Source organism: Artemia franciscana, chromosome 20 (assembly GCF_032884065.1).
Source record: "Artemia franciscana chromosome 20, ASM3288406v1, whole genome shotgun sequence".
In the NCBI taxonomy this organism is placed as follows: domain Eukaryota; kingdom Metazoa; phylum Arthropoda; class Branchiopoda; order Anostraca; family Artemiidae; genus Artemia; species Artemia franciscana.
In genome coordinates, this window is record NC_088882.1 from 31,192,916 (window position 1) to 31,205,864 (window position 12,949).

General features: G+C 36.9%; 1 protein-coding gene and 2 non-coding genes across 3 annotated transcripts in view; all 3 read right to left on the reverse strand.

Moving 5' to 3' along the window:
• The window catches only part of LOC136040119 (pickpocket protein 28-like), a 97,239-nt gene that overhangs the window by 27,278 nt on the left and 57,012 nt on the right, over positions 1-12,949 (reverse strand). The window lies entirely within an intron of this gene.
• Positions 10,555-10,745, reverse strand: LOC136040427 (U2 spliceosomal RNA). Its single transcript, XR_010620718.1, has one exon. It is a non-coding gene; the product is annotated as a U2 spliceosomal RNA (small nuclear RNA).
• On the reverse strand, positions 12,367-12,482 carry LOC136040461 (U5 spliceosomal RNA). Its single transcript, XR_010620746.1, has one exon. It is a non-coding gene; the product is annotated as a U5 spliceosomal RNA (small nuclear RNA).

The following is a 12,949-nucleotide window of genomic DNA, read 5'->3' on the forward strand; positions in this document are numbered from 1 at the left end:
ATCATAGTTTGTTTTACAAAAGAACCAAACTTCACTTATTGAGTTTGTTCTGAATAATACACAAGTACCCTCCGAAATCAATTGGAGCTTGGTAGGACGATTCTTTGTCTGGTTCCCACGAAAAGTAAGTACATTAGATACTTCATAGGGAGAATTAAACAGTGAAACTATAGAAAGAGCAGAGTGAAGTAGGAGTTCGCGCACGGTTCTGCTGGCCTCAAGTGGCTTGGTTCTGGTTTCCAATGTTTGCATAGTAAACAAATAAACAAGCATCCGTGATATTTCTTCTGGTAAAAAAAATACAGAATTCCACATTTTTACAGATAGGAGCTTTAAAACTCTGATACGATGAATCCGATGGTATTATTTTCATTAAGATTCTTTGTCTTTTAGAGGATGTTTCCCCCCTTTTTCGAAAAACAAATTGTAAAGAAGAAATAAAGATGAAAAAAAAGAGAAATAGTTTGCTGACATTCCAGTCGAAACCTTCGCACCACCGTCCTATGTGCAAACACAGAGATACAGTATAACAGGAAAATACAAATTAAAGTCCTCAAGACTAAAATAAAAAACAACAAAAAGCTAACAATAATAACAATAAACTTTTTAGATTTTGTTTGATTTTGTCCTGAGGACTATTATCTGTGTTTTTTCATTCATTATTTAATTTTTTTTGACCGCTGAGTGAAGGTCTGAATTGAAATATCATCTTTTTGGTCCCCATCCTGCACTGGTATCCGGGATCACTGCTTTTCTTGAGGCCAAAATAATTTCAAAGATTTAAAGAACATGAAAATTGGAACTTGGAATGTTACGACGTTAAAAAATGACTATCGCATCGACATTTTGACTGACGAATTCAGACGGTTTGAACTGGATTTATTAGGAGTTTCAGAAACTCATATCCCAGGGGTAGGAAGCATGAAATTAGGTGACATAGAATTTGTTTACTCAGGAAGGAAGGATGGGGTACATAGACAGGGAGTAGGGCTCATGATGAATAAGGAAGCTGCTAAGTCTTGTTTAGGCTGGGAAGGTATTAATAATAGAATACTAATTGCTCATTTTATGACTAAAAAGTTTAGGGTATCAGTTATAGTAGTATATGCCCCCATTGAACCAACTGATGGAGATTCTAGTGACTCAGATGAATTTTACTTACAGTTACAGGAGCAAATAGACAGGGTACCAGGTAGAAATATGGTGTTTTTGCTAGGAGATTTTAATGCCCAGGTTGGTAGAAATAGGGATAGATGGTATCCTAGCCTAGGTAATTTTGGTGTAGGAAAAGAAAACAGTAATGGCTATAGGCTTTTGCAATTTTGTAGGTATAACAACCTAGTTATAACCAATACGGTGTTTGGTCACAAAATGGCCCATAAGTTGACATGGTATTCACGTGATGGTAAGACAGCAAACCTTATTGATTATGTTATTGTAAACAGAAGACTAGCAGGATCAATACAAGATACTAGGGTGTATAGGAGTGCCGTTATTGATGTTAAAAGTAAAGATCACCATCTAGTAGTGTCTAAGGTTAATTTAAAGCTGAAATTTCGGAAGAGTAACTCCCTCCCGGGAAGTTATGATGTTGGTAGACTTCAGGATGAAAATTTGAGAAAAAAAATTCCAGGAACAGTTGAGTACTAAACTTGAGGGTTTAAAATTTGACAATGTGGAAGATGGATGGAATAATTTCAGAAAAACAATTTGTGAAGTTGCTGATGGTGTCCTAGGGAAGAGTGCTAAGACAGCAACTAGGAATATTAGTGAAAAAGCTTTAGGTTTAATAGAGAGTAGAAGGGGTTTGTATAAGAATTATCTGAGCGATAGGTCGTATGAAAACAAAAGGAATGTAAAGAAAGTGGAGAAAGCATTAAAATATGAACTAAGGAGATGTGAAATGGAGGCGATGGATAAAATTGCTGAGGATCTGGAAGATGCGGCTAGACGGCATAATAGTAAAATATTATACTGGCATGTTAATAAATTGAAAGGGAGTAGCCGATCCGGACTAGTCCCAGTTAAAGATAGAAATGGGGTCACAATTAGTGATAAGGAAAAAGTTAAAGAAAGATGGGTGGAACATTTTGAGAATGTGCTAAAACGAGATACAGTTGCAGGAAAAGATATAGATGAAAATGAAAAAGTTTGTGATACCTTGGATGTGAAGGAAGATTTGTTTAGTGAGGAAGAATTAGCGACAGTACTAGAAGGATTAAAAAATAATAAGGCCCCAGGTGCTGATAGTATGATTAATGAGTTCCTTAAATATGGTGGCTCTGAGGTTAGGAATAAGCTACTGAAGATTATGAACAAGATTTTTGAAAAAGGGGAAGTACCCAATGATTTTAGGAAAACCTTAATTAAACCACTGTATAAGAAAGGTGACAAGAGTGAATGTCGGAATTATCGAGGCATTAGTCTGGTCTCTGTAGGTAGCAAATTACTGAGTAATATGATACTTTTTAGACTGAGACATGCTGTAGACAAAGTTTTAAGGGAAGAACAATGCGGTTTTAGAAAAGGTAGAGGATGTGTCGACCATGTTTTCACTCTTAGGTTAATAATTGAGAAGTCCCTTCGTTGTCAAACACCTTTGGTCCTTAGTTTTATCGATTATGAGCAAGCTTTCGATTCTGTTGATAGAACAGCGTTAACAAAGGTCTTATCGTTATATGGTATACCAGAAAAATACATTAAAGTGATTTGCGCTATGTACGAGAATAATACTGCTGCGGTTAAGGTAGGAAATGAGGTTAGCAACTGGTTTTGTATTAAATCAGGAGTTAAGCAGGGTTGTGTTCTATCCCCCTTTATATGGATCATTTTGATGGCCTTCGTCTTAAGGAGCACAGGAAAGGCAATTGGAGACCATGGAATTAAATGGGGAGGAAGAACGCTCCTGGACTTAGATTATGCTGATGATTTAAGCATATTAGATGAAAGTGTGAGCAAAATGAATGAATTTTTAGAGGTTTTACGAGTTCAGGGTGCTAAAATAGGCTTGAAAATTAATGTTAAGAAGACTAAGTCACTAAGGTTAGGAATAAGTGAAGATGAACAGGTGACCTTAGGTAACGAAAAGATTGATCAGGTTGGGAGCTTCAGTTACCTTGGTAGTATTATTAGTAAAGATGGTGGGAGCAGTGAAGATGTTAAAAGTAGAATAGCTAAAGCTCAGGGTGTTTTTTCACAGTTAAAAAAAGTTTGGAAGAATAGAAAGATAAGCCTACAAACCAAGATTAGAATATTGGAAGCTACAGTGATGACAGTGGTCAAATATGGCTCTGAAGCATGGAACAGCTGTTGATAGAACAGCGTTAACAAAGGTCTTATCGTTATATGGTATACCAGAAAAATACATTAAAGTGATTTGCGCTATGTACGAGAATAATACTGCTGCGGTTAAGGTAGGAAATGAGGTTAGCAACTGGTTTTGTATTAAATCAGGAGTTAAGCAGGGTTGTGTTCTATCCCCCTTTATATGGATCATTTTGATGGCCTTCGTCTTAAGGAGCACAGGAAAGGCAATTGGAGACCATGGAATTAAATGGGGAGGAAGAACGCTCCTGGACTTAGATTATGCTGATGATTTAAGCATATTAGATGAAAGTGTGAGCAAAATGAATGAATTTTTAGAGGTTTTACGAGTTCAGGGTGCTAAAATAGGCTTGAAAATTAATGTTAAGAAGACTAAGTCACTAAGGTTAGGAATAAGTGAAGATGAACAGGTGACCTTAGGTAACGAAAAGATTGATCAGGTTGGGAGCTTCAGTTACCTTGGTAGTATTATTAGTAAAGATGGTGGGAGCAGTGAAGATGTTAAAAGTAGAATAGCTAAAGCTCAGGGTGTTTTTTCACAGTTAAAAAAAGTTTGGAAGAATAGAAAGATAAGCCTACAAACCAAGATTAGAATATTGGAAGCTACAGTGATGACAGTGGTCAAATATGGCTCTGAAGCATGGACACTCCGAAAAGCAGATGAAAATTTACTAGATGTTTTCCAGAGAAATTGCCTACGGATTGTTCTGGGTACCCGGCTGACTGACCGTATTTCAAACAGTAGGTTGTACGAAAAGTGTGGTTCAATCCCGCTTTCTGGGGCTATAATGAAAGAAAGGTTGAGATGGCTAGGCCACGTTCTACGGATGAAGGATGACAGATTACCGAAGATTGTCCTTTTTGGCCAACCGTCTGGGGCTACACGGAAAGCAGGTCGTCCTTGTCTGGGTTGGAAGGATGTCATAAATAAGGATTTAAAGGAAATGGGAACTTCCTGGGAGGGTGTAAAGAGGGAGGCTTTAAATAGATTAGGTTGGAGGAGGAGCGTGCGTAGCTGTGTTGGCCTCAGGCGGCTTGGTGCTGCAGTGAGTTATTAGTAGTAGTAGTAGTAGTAGTTAATCAAAATACCTTTCTTAAAGTTTTGATCAGATGTATCTGGGGAAAATAGGCGTAACGGATATATTTGCTTGTTGATCACTTTTGAGTCTTAAAAATGGAACTGGAACCATCAGTTTTCAATCAACTGAGCCTCCTCCAAAACGTTATACGATCAACCCTTGCTTAAGAACCTTATATGCCCCTGGGCAGAACCTGCAACCCTAGCACCCAGGCCTTAGGGGATTTTTTTAATCCCAGAGGCATTTCTGTAAGATACATGGACTGTTTTGAACAAAATGACAATACAAAATTTCGATCGATACATTTGGAGTAGAGGGGGGCATCAGGAGGGGTATTTGGTAATTTGCCCTCCGATCACTTTTGAGTCTTAAAAAGAGGATTCGAACTTTCAATTTCCAGGCAAATGAGCCTCTTCTGAAGAATATCCGACCACCCCTTCCATAAAAACTTTATATGCCTCCAGGGTATAACTTACAACACTTGCAACCGTGCTCGACCCCAAATTTGACGACCACCCCTTCCATAAGAGCTTTATATGTCCCCGGGCCATAATTTATAACACTTGCCTCCGTGCTGGGGGGGGGGTGCTGACCCCGAATTTTTTGTAATCTGATCTTAGGAGTATTTAAACAAAACGAATTTCTCAAAATTTTGACCGGATGCATTTGCGAATAGAGGACGTGAAAGGGAGGAGTCTAGTTACCCTCTAATCACTCTTGATTCTTAAAAAGGGAACTGCAGCTTTGAATTTCCAATCAAATGAACCATGTTTTAAGTTTATATAATTACACCTTCCAGAAGAACTTTAGATGTTTCCGGGGTCATAACTTACAACACTTGCCCCCTGTCTTTGCGGATTTGTCTCAACCCTGAATTTCTGTTAACTGTTCTTTGAACTGTTTTGAACAAAATGGCTGTCTCAAAATTTTGATCTGATGCATTTTGGGAAAAGAAAGCATGGGGGGCTAGTTGCCCTCTGATCCCTTCTGACTCTTAAAAAGGGTATTAGAGCTTTTGACTTAAAATGAAACCCTTCCAAAGGTTATTCGACCTCCCGTATGAAGTGTCTCCAGAAAAAGCCCGTTGAAATCTTATGGCTTTTACTATAAGAAACTCTATAACGTTGAATCTGATAAAGAAGCTCTAACTTTAGCAATGGGAAAACTGCATAAGTGCCAGCCTTGAGGAAGCTTTGAGGGTTTGTTAACCCCTGATTTATAGTTATCTGACTTTCGGACCAATTTGAAAACAATGACGATCTAAAATTTTTGATTGGATGCATTTGCTTATAAAAGGGCGGAAGGGGAGGAGATTGGTTACCCTTCGATACGCTTAAACTCCTAAAATGGAACTCAACTTTGAATTTCCAATCAGACGAGCTTCCTGCACATTTAACACAACCGCCTTTTCCTTAAAAACCTTAAACATTAATATTATATAACTAGGTGAATTTATAGCCCTTGCCCAAGAAGATGGAGGGTTGGCAACCACAGAGGCATTGGTGTTTTGCCATTGCACTATTTTGAACAAATAGCTATCTCAAATTTTGACCGGGTCCATCTGAGTGAAAGAGGTTTAAGAGAGGAGGTCTGATTACCCTCCGATCAATTTTAACTGTTAAAAGGGAAAGACAACGTTCAATTTGCATTCAAATGAGCTTCTTTCAAAGTTTATACATCATTGTTTCCATGAAAAACTATATATGCCCCACGTCGTAACTTACAACCCTTGCTTTGGGACTGTGTCGGGCCACTTAGACTCTGGAGGTATTGTTGGCAAAGCTTTAGTTTTTCCGCAAGCTGTCTAAACTGGAAACTATGCTGCGAAGGAGCATAGTTTCCAAACTATAGCACTTAGTAATGCTAAATCTAGAAACATATCGATTTCTGGTTTTGAAGCCAAGGTAAAACTTGGGGTTGTACAAATTATATTTTGAATACTAATTCCAGTTATCACTGGTAACTTCTATATAGTAGGAAGTCGAAAGTTAAGTAAAAAAAAAATCACGCATCCATTAATGTTACGACAAAATATACACGAACAAAAATATTTTGCTTTTAAAGTATACATGAAACCCTAAACGAACAGTAATTAAACAAAAAATCATACCAAACAACCATACCAAAGGTACTAATATAAATAAGTAAATAAATCTTAAAACAAGTGAAATTATATTGAATATGCAAGTCAAGCATGAAACAAAAAAAATATCAATAGATATTTGGGTAAATACAAGAGTTTGGGTTTTGCCTCATTTTACAAAAAAATACAAGAGTTGAGGTTTTGCCTCATTTTCTCACTGTAAAAGTCAAAAACCTGCGTAACTGCCACTTTACTGAAAACTACATGTGTCTTGAATAGTCCTGGAAAGTACAAATCAAATCCAACAGAATATTTAATACATAATGCTATTAATTGTTGAAAGATCATCAGTTCAATATTTAATTTTTATCGTAACTCTATTTTCATTTTCAATGCATAAATAACTGGAATAGTAAATATTTGTAATACAATTTGTTTGCAGTAAAACACCTATGACGCAGGAGGCTTTAGGCTTTTACAGTTTGGGAAGGGGCAGTATCCAAATTCTTGTTTACAGTAAAGCTATATTAAACAGTTCGTGGTAACGAACTGTAGTAAGTAGCGACCCGGCTCAATAGCAGCCCAAACTCTAAAAAACGGAATTTTGATACCTATAGTTACATCAAAAGAATCACATATTAATGCTGATTTTAAATATATAAGTTGCATCAAGATTAGTCTTTCCCATTAAAAGTTATAAGCCTGATGAAATTTGCCTTATTTTACAAAAAGAGAGAAACACCCCGTAAAAGTCATACAATCTTGAAAAAAATCACACTATCAGATTCAGCGTATCAGCAAACCCAACTGTAAAATTTTCAAGTTTCTATCTACACAAATGTGGAATTTTGTATTTTTGGCCTAAAGATAGATCACGGATGCGCGTTTATTTGAAAATTTGTTGTTTTTTTCCCCAGGGATGATTGTATTGACCCAGTCGTCCTACAATTTCGCGAGAGGACTCAATCTAACGGAAATCAAAAGTTCTAGTGCGCTTTTTATGTGACCAAAAACGGAGGGCACCTAGGCCCCCTCCGACGCTAATTTTCATAAAGTCACCGAATCAAAATTCTGAGATAACCATTTTGTTCAGCATAGTCGAAAAACCCTATAATTAAGTCTTTCGTCACGACTTAATCCCTCACCATCCCCAGGGGAAGGGCTGCAAGTTACAAGTTTGACTGTTGTTTAGATATGGATGGATTTATCATGAGGGAAGATAGGGTCGATACGATCAACCCTGAAAAAAAAAGCATTCGTGATTTTTCTTCTGGCAAAATCACAAAATTTGTAAAGATAGAAGCTTGAAACCTCTACAGTACGGTTCTCTGATACGCTGAAAGTAATGGTCTGATTTTTGTTAAGATCCTCTGACTTTTAATGAGTGTTACGCCCTTTCTTGAAAATAAAGTAAGTTTTCTCACGCTCAACTTTTGATGGGTTGGACTAAAGTCTATAAAATTTATGTATTTAAAATCAGCATAAAGAGGCAATTCTTTTAATACATTTATTGGTATTAAAACTCCTTTTCTTAGAGTTTTGGTTACTACCGAGCCGGGTCACTCCCTTACAACGAACTGTTTGACAAAATAAAAAAGGCTTACAAAAAGACACATTAAAAAAAAAAAAAAATAAAATTCATCGACTCTTTATCTCAGCAAAAACAACCATGAACGAAATGCCAACCACTTTTGTAGAAAATGGTATTTGAAAATCACCAAAAATATAAGAATTGAAATAAGAACATCTGAAGAAGCCATTGAACGTTTGAAGGTATATATATATATATATATATATATATATATATATATATATATATATATATATATATATATGAGAGAGAGAGAGAGAGAGAGAGAGAGAGAGAGAGAGAGAAAGAAAGAGAGAGACAGAGAGACCAAGGAATCATTAGTTAAGCTGTTAGAATGCGATACTTCAGACTCCCCGAATGTATCAACAAAGAGAAAACTTTGAGGTGGTAAACCACAGGGATTTTGTGTTATATTTGCATTTAGGCTCCAGGCTTTTCCATCCTCACAGACCGGTTTCTTGGTCTCCCTTCACATGGACAGTCACCTGTTGATTCTCTTTTCCCTTCACACACAGAATTGTCTCTTGAATCGTGTTCTCCCGCCAGACAGAGTATTGTGTCTAAAAACCAATGGAATCCCCAAATGAAAGGATTTTCCCCAGTAAGATCTCAAAACTCCTCATTTTAGAGAAGCCCCCTAAACTGGAATGGAAATGTGGTTCCTAGACGAGGGCCCTAAGAGAATATAGACTCAAGAGCAGCTAGGACTTGGCAAGCTATTGCACCAAACCAAGAGTGCCTTCGAGCATCCCTTACCCGCTTAAAAGTAGCTTCCCTGGATAGAATCTGCAAAAGATAACACCAAACATTTAGCCAGCCACTTGGCAACTGAAGAGCTAGAGGCAACTAGGCGACTAACAACACTAATCATGTCTACTTCACTATAAACATAGCCTATTTAGACACCCTTGGAAGGTGTGCCATACTTCAAAATTACTGTCTCTTGTTGCTATCTGCCCATAACTTCACAATTGGTTTTATATTTTTGAAAAGATTGGATTTTAGTTCATAAATGACTTCAATTATCCTGGATTTTCCAGGGCTACTTGTCTGACAACCTTAATCAAGAAAGAAACATAAATATTCAGTAATCAGGCCCAAAAATAATTGTAATGTAACTAAATGGTCGATCAATTGCTGTAGCCAAAGGCCCCCTATTAAAATATCCCAAGAAGCTTAGCAGTAGTAAAGGAATTCTTATTTTGATATGTTGCCAATGCAATTGACTTGATGAAATGTGTGGTGACCAAGGGCATTTCACTTTTTAAGACAAGCCTTTGTGACTTAATTTAAATTTCAGCAATATGATTCGATTCCCAGTTCAATTTAAAAACCAATTATTTTCGATAATTACGGAGTATTTTCAAAAATAAATGAATCAGGAATTCAATCAGTTTAGACAATTAAATTTCATTATAGTGAATTTTCTATAAAGTATACGCTTAACTCTCTCCGTAATATTTCAAACATGTCTGCTTATCTGCACGAACGCAGTCCGCTACTATTAAAAATTACACTGTCGAGTTACCCCAATTTTGGGAAATCACAGGGGTCAGCCAGTCCGGAGTGCAATGGAAAGGCCTAACTCTCAACGCCCCGCTCTTTGCGCTAAAGCTTGAACTCTTTCTCTCAACTCTACTTTTAAAAACATTAAAACACTTAAGCGTAAAAAGAGGGGTGTTGATGAGGGAACGCTACCCTGGGAGCGCTTCCTTTATGATCAAGGCACTTCCCCAGCCAGGTAAGTATGAATTGTTCAAAATCAAACATTTTACTAGTGTCTTTCGACATAAATCCGGTTGCTTTGAATGCCACTCAGAAACTTTAATTTATTAAACAGATGTAGCTTTACAATACTTTTTTCACAGCAGTGAATCAAGTCTCTGAATTATTTTTGAAAATAGGAATGCCCCATTTCATTTTCATATGCACGCCTCTAGATCGCTTAAATGCAAGTTTACCTTTTTGAGAAAAGAAAATCAGGGGTTTCTCACTCTCTTATCAATTTGACTGAAAAGTCGAAACTTTAATTTCTGAGAACCCAGTGACCGTTCTACTGACTTTGCCAATTATTTTCTCTCTAACAATCATAGGGGGGCTCTAGTCATTACTACTATCAACAACTCACCGCAGAGCCAAGCCGCCTGAGGCCAAAAACAGTCGCTTCAGCCATTTTATCGAATATTGGTTCAATTTAAATTTCAGCAGTTTATAATTACGAACTATTTTCGATAAAGATGCATGGGGACTTTGATTCAGCTTGGGCACTTTAAATTAATTATGGCGTCCACCCATTGGCTTTTTCACCATTCATTTTTGTAAATTTTATACAGTGTTTCTTCTTTTTTTCATATGGAAAAAAAATGATTTCCAGTATATTAAAGGACTAAGTAACAAATGGCAGGGTCTCTCTTCACTTTGAATAACATGTTATGCACATTATTGATTAAGGTTCATGGACTTTGGTTTCCTCTCGAAAGGGGTGCGCCAATCCAGGAGGTACCGCAATACCGGGCCAACGCGCGAAGGGAGTGGAGCAAGCCCCGACATCCCTCCGGTTTCCAAAAATCAGTTTAATATTCAGGACCCCATGTAGGGGCCGTATCAGATATTAAGCTGATAAGAATAGATACTACACTTTGATCTTAGCTAAAGGCCGAGAAGCGATAATTCTACAAGGATTGTCAAAGCAATTATAAGAATACAAGTAACAAAGTTTGTCACAAAATTTATTTCGGCTGCAATTCCCAAATAATATTCAATTAACTTATCACTTTGTCTTTAGATTTTTGTAAACAGTACGAAATATTTCCCATGATATCAAAGTTTATCTCAAAATTTTAATAGTAAACGAAAAATTTTCCAATCAAGAAATTACGCCGCTGTAAAAAAGCAAAAGAAATGAGAAAAAAAAGTCCTTTAAGATGGAGTCGAGCTACAAGGACTTAGTAGAAACAAAGTAGTACGAGGAAAGTTGCATTCCAATTTGGTGGTATCTTTTGATTTTTCAAGGGCAGAAGATCAATTACTTTATGCAGTAATAGTGTGTATGGATTTCAGTTAGTTTTGTTCAGATTTCTTGAGCAATGCTTTGCCTTTTACTTTTTAGCCTAAATAAATTACGTGGCTATGCTCTAAGGATAGTAAATCCAGAAATAGTTACTTTTTAAGACGAAACAAAAGAGGACTAAATGTGGCTGGGACTTGAATCGCTTTTACATCATCTAATGGCTTAAGAAATAAATACAAGAATCATTTCCGTTCCAATTTCGTACAGGCCCATTGGCCCATCACAAAGTCTTCTCCCTCTGGAGGCAAAATAGACTTGTGTAAAAATTTTGACGGTTCTGGAGGAAGGCCTGCAAAAGAAAAAAGGGCCAGTCCTAATCACACCAATTCCTTGTGCCAAAATATGTTGTAGAATGTATTTCAGTCATTTCAGACCGAGGAATCATTAGTTTAGCTGTTAGAATGCCATACTTCAGATTCCCCGAATGTATCAACGAAGATAAAACTTTGAGGTGGTAAATCACAGGGATTTTGTGTTATATTTGCATTTAGGATCCAGGCTTCTCCTTCCTCACAGACCCGTTTCTTGGTCTCCCTTCACATGGAGAATCGCCTATTGATTTTCTTTTCCCTTCACACAGAGAATCGTTTCTTGAATCGTGTTCTCTCGCCAGACTGAGTATTGTATCTAGAAACCAATGGAATCCCTAAATGAAAGGATTTGCCCCTGTAAGATCTTAAAACTCCTCATTTTAGAGGAATATCCTAAACTGGAATGGAAATACGGTTCCTAGACGAGGGAGGAATGAGGGCCCTAGGAGATTCGGGACTCAAGAGCGCCTAGCACTTGGCACACTATTGCACCAAACCAAGAGTGCCTTCGAGCATCCCTTACCCGCTGAAAAGTAGCTTCCCTGGATGTAATCTGCAAAAGATAACAACAAACATCTAGCCAGCCACTTGTCAACTGAAGGGCTGTAGGCAACTAGGCGACTAACAACACTAATCACGTCTACTTCGCTATAAACATAGCTTATTTAGACACCCCTGGAAGTTGTGCCATATTTCACAATTACTGTTCCTTTTTACTATTTGCCCATAAGTTCACAATTTGTTTTATATTTTTGAAAAGATTGGATTTTTGTTCATAAATGACTTCAATTATCTTGCATTTTCTAGGGTTACTTGTCTGACAACCCTAATATCTTGATAAGTAAGATAATATATAAATAATATTTAGATAAGTAATCTTGAAACTTTAAAACATACAACAATAGTGTAGACTAGTCTGCCTTTCGGCATTCAAAAATTTGTTAAGACTCATCAAGTGTCCCTACCCACGGTAACCTTTAGTAAAAGGCGAAAGATTAACTTGATATGAGGAGAGGCCAGAGCTATGAAAATTGCTAAGGTTGACTTGGGTATATAAAAATAAATCCTAGTAAATCTTCGTAGTTTTTTTTAACAAGGTTCGAAACCAATAAGAAATTCAATGTTCAATCAAGTAAATACGGGCCAAAAAATCATATGATGCGAAAACATATTCAATGAACAGCAATTCATGGGCAACTTTAATGACATACTACTAAAACTACATCCACAGAAAATAACATAAATATTCAGTAATCAGGCCCAAAAATAATTTTAATGTAGCTGAATGGTCGATCAATTGCTGTAGCCAAAGGCCCCCCTATTAAAATATTCCAAGAAGCTTAGCGGTAGTGAAGGAATTCTTAGTCTGATATGTTGCCAACGCAATTGACTTGATGAAATGTGTGGTGACAAAGGGCATTTCACTTTTTAAGACTAGCCTTTGTGACTTAATTTAAATTTCAGCAATTTGATTCGATTCCTAGTTCAATT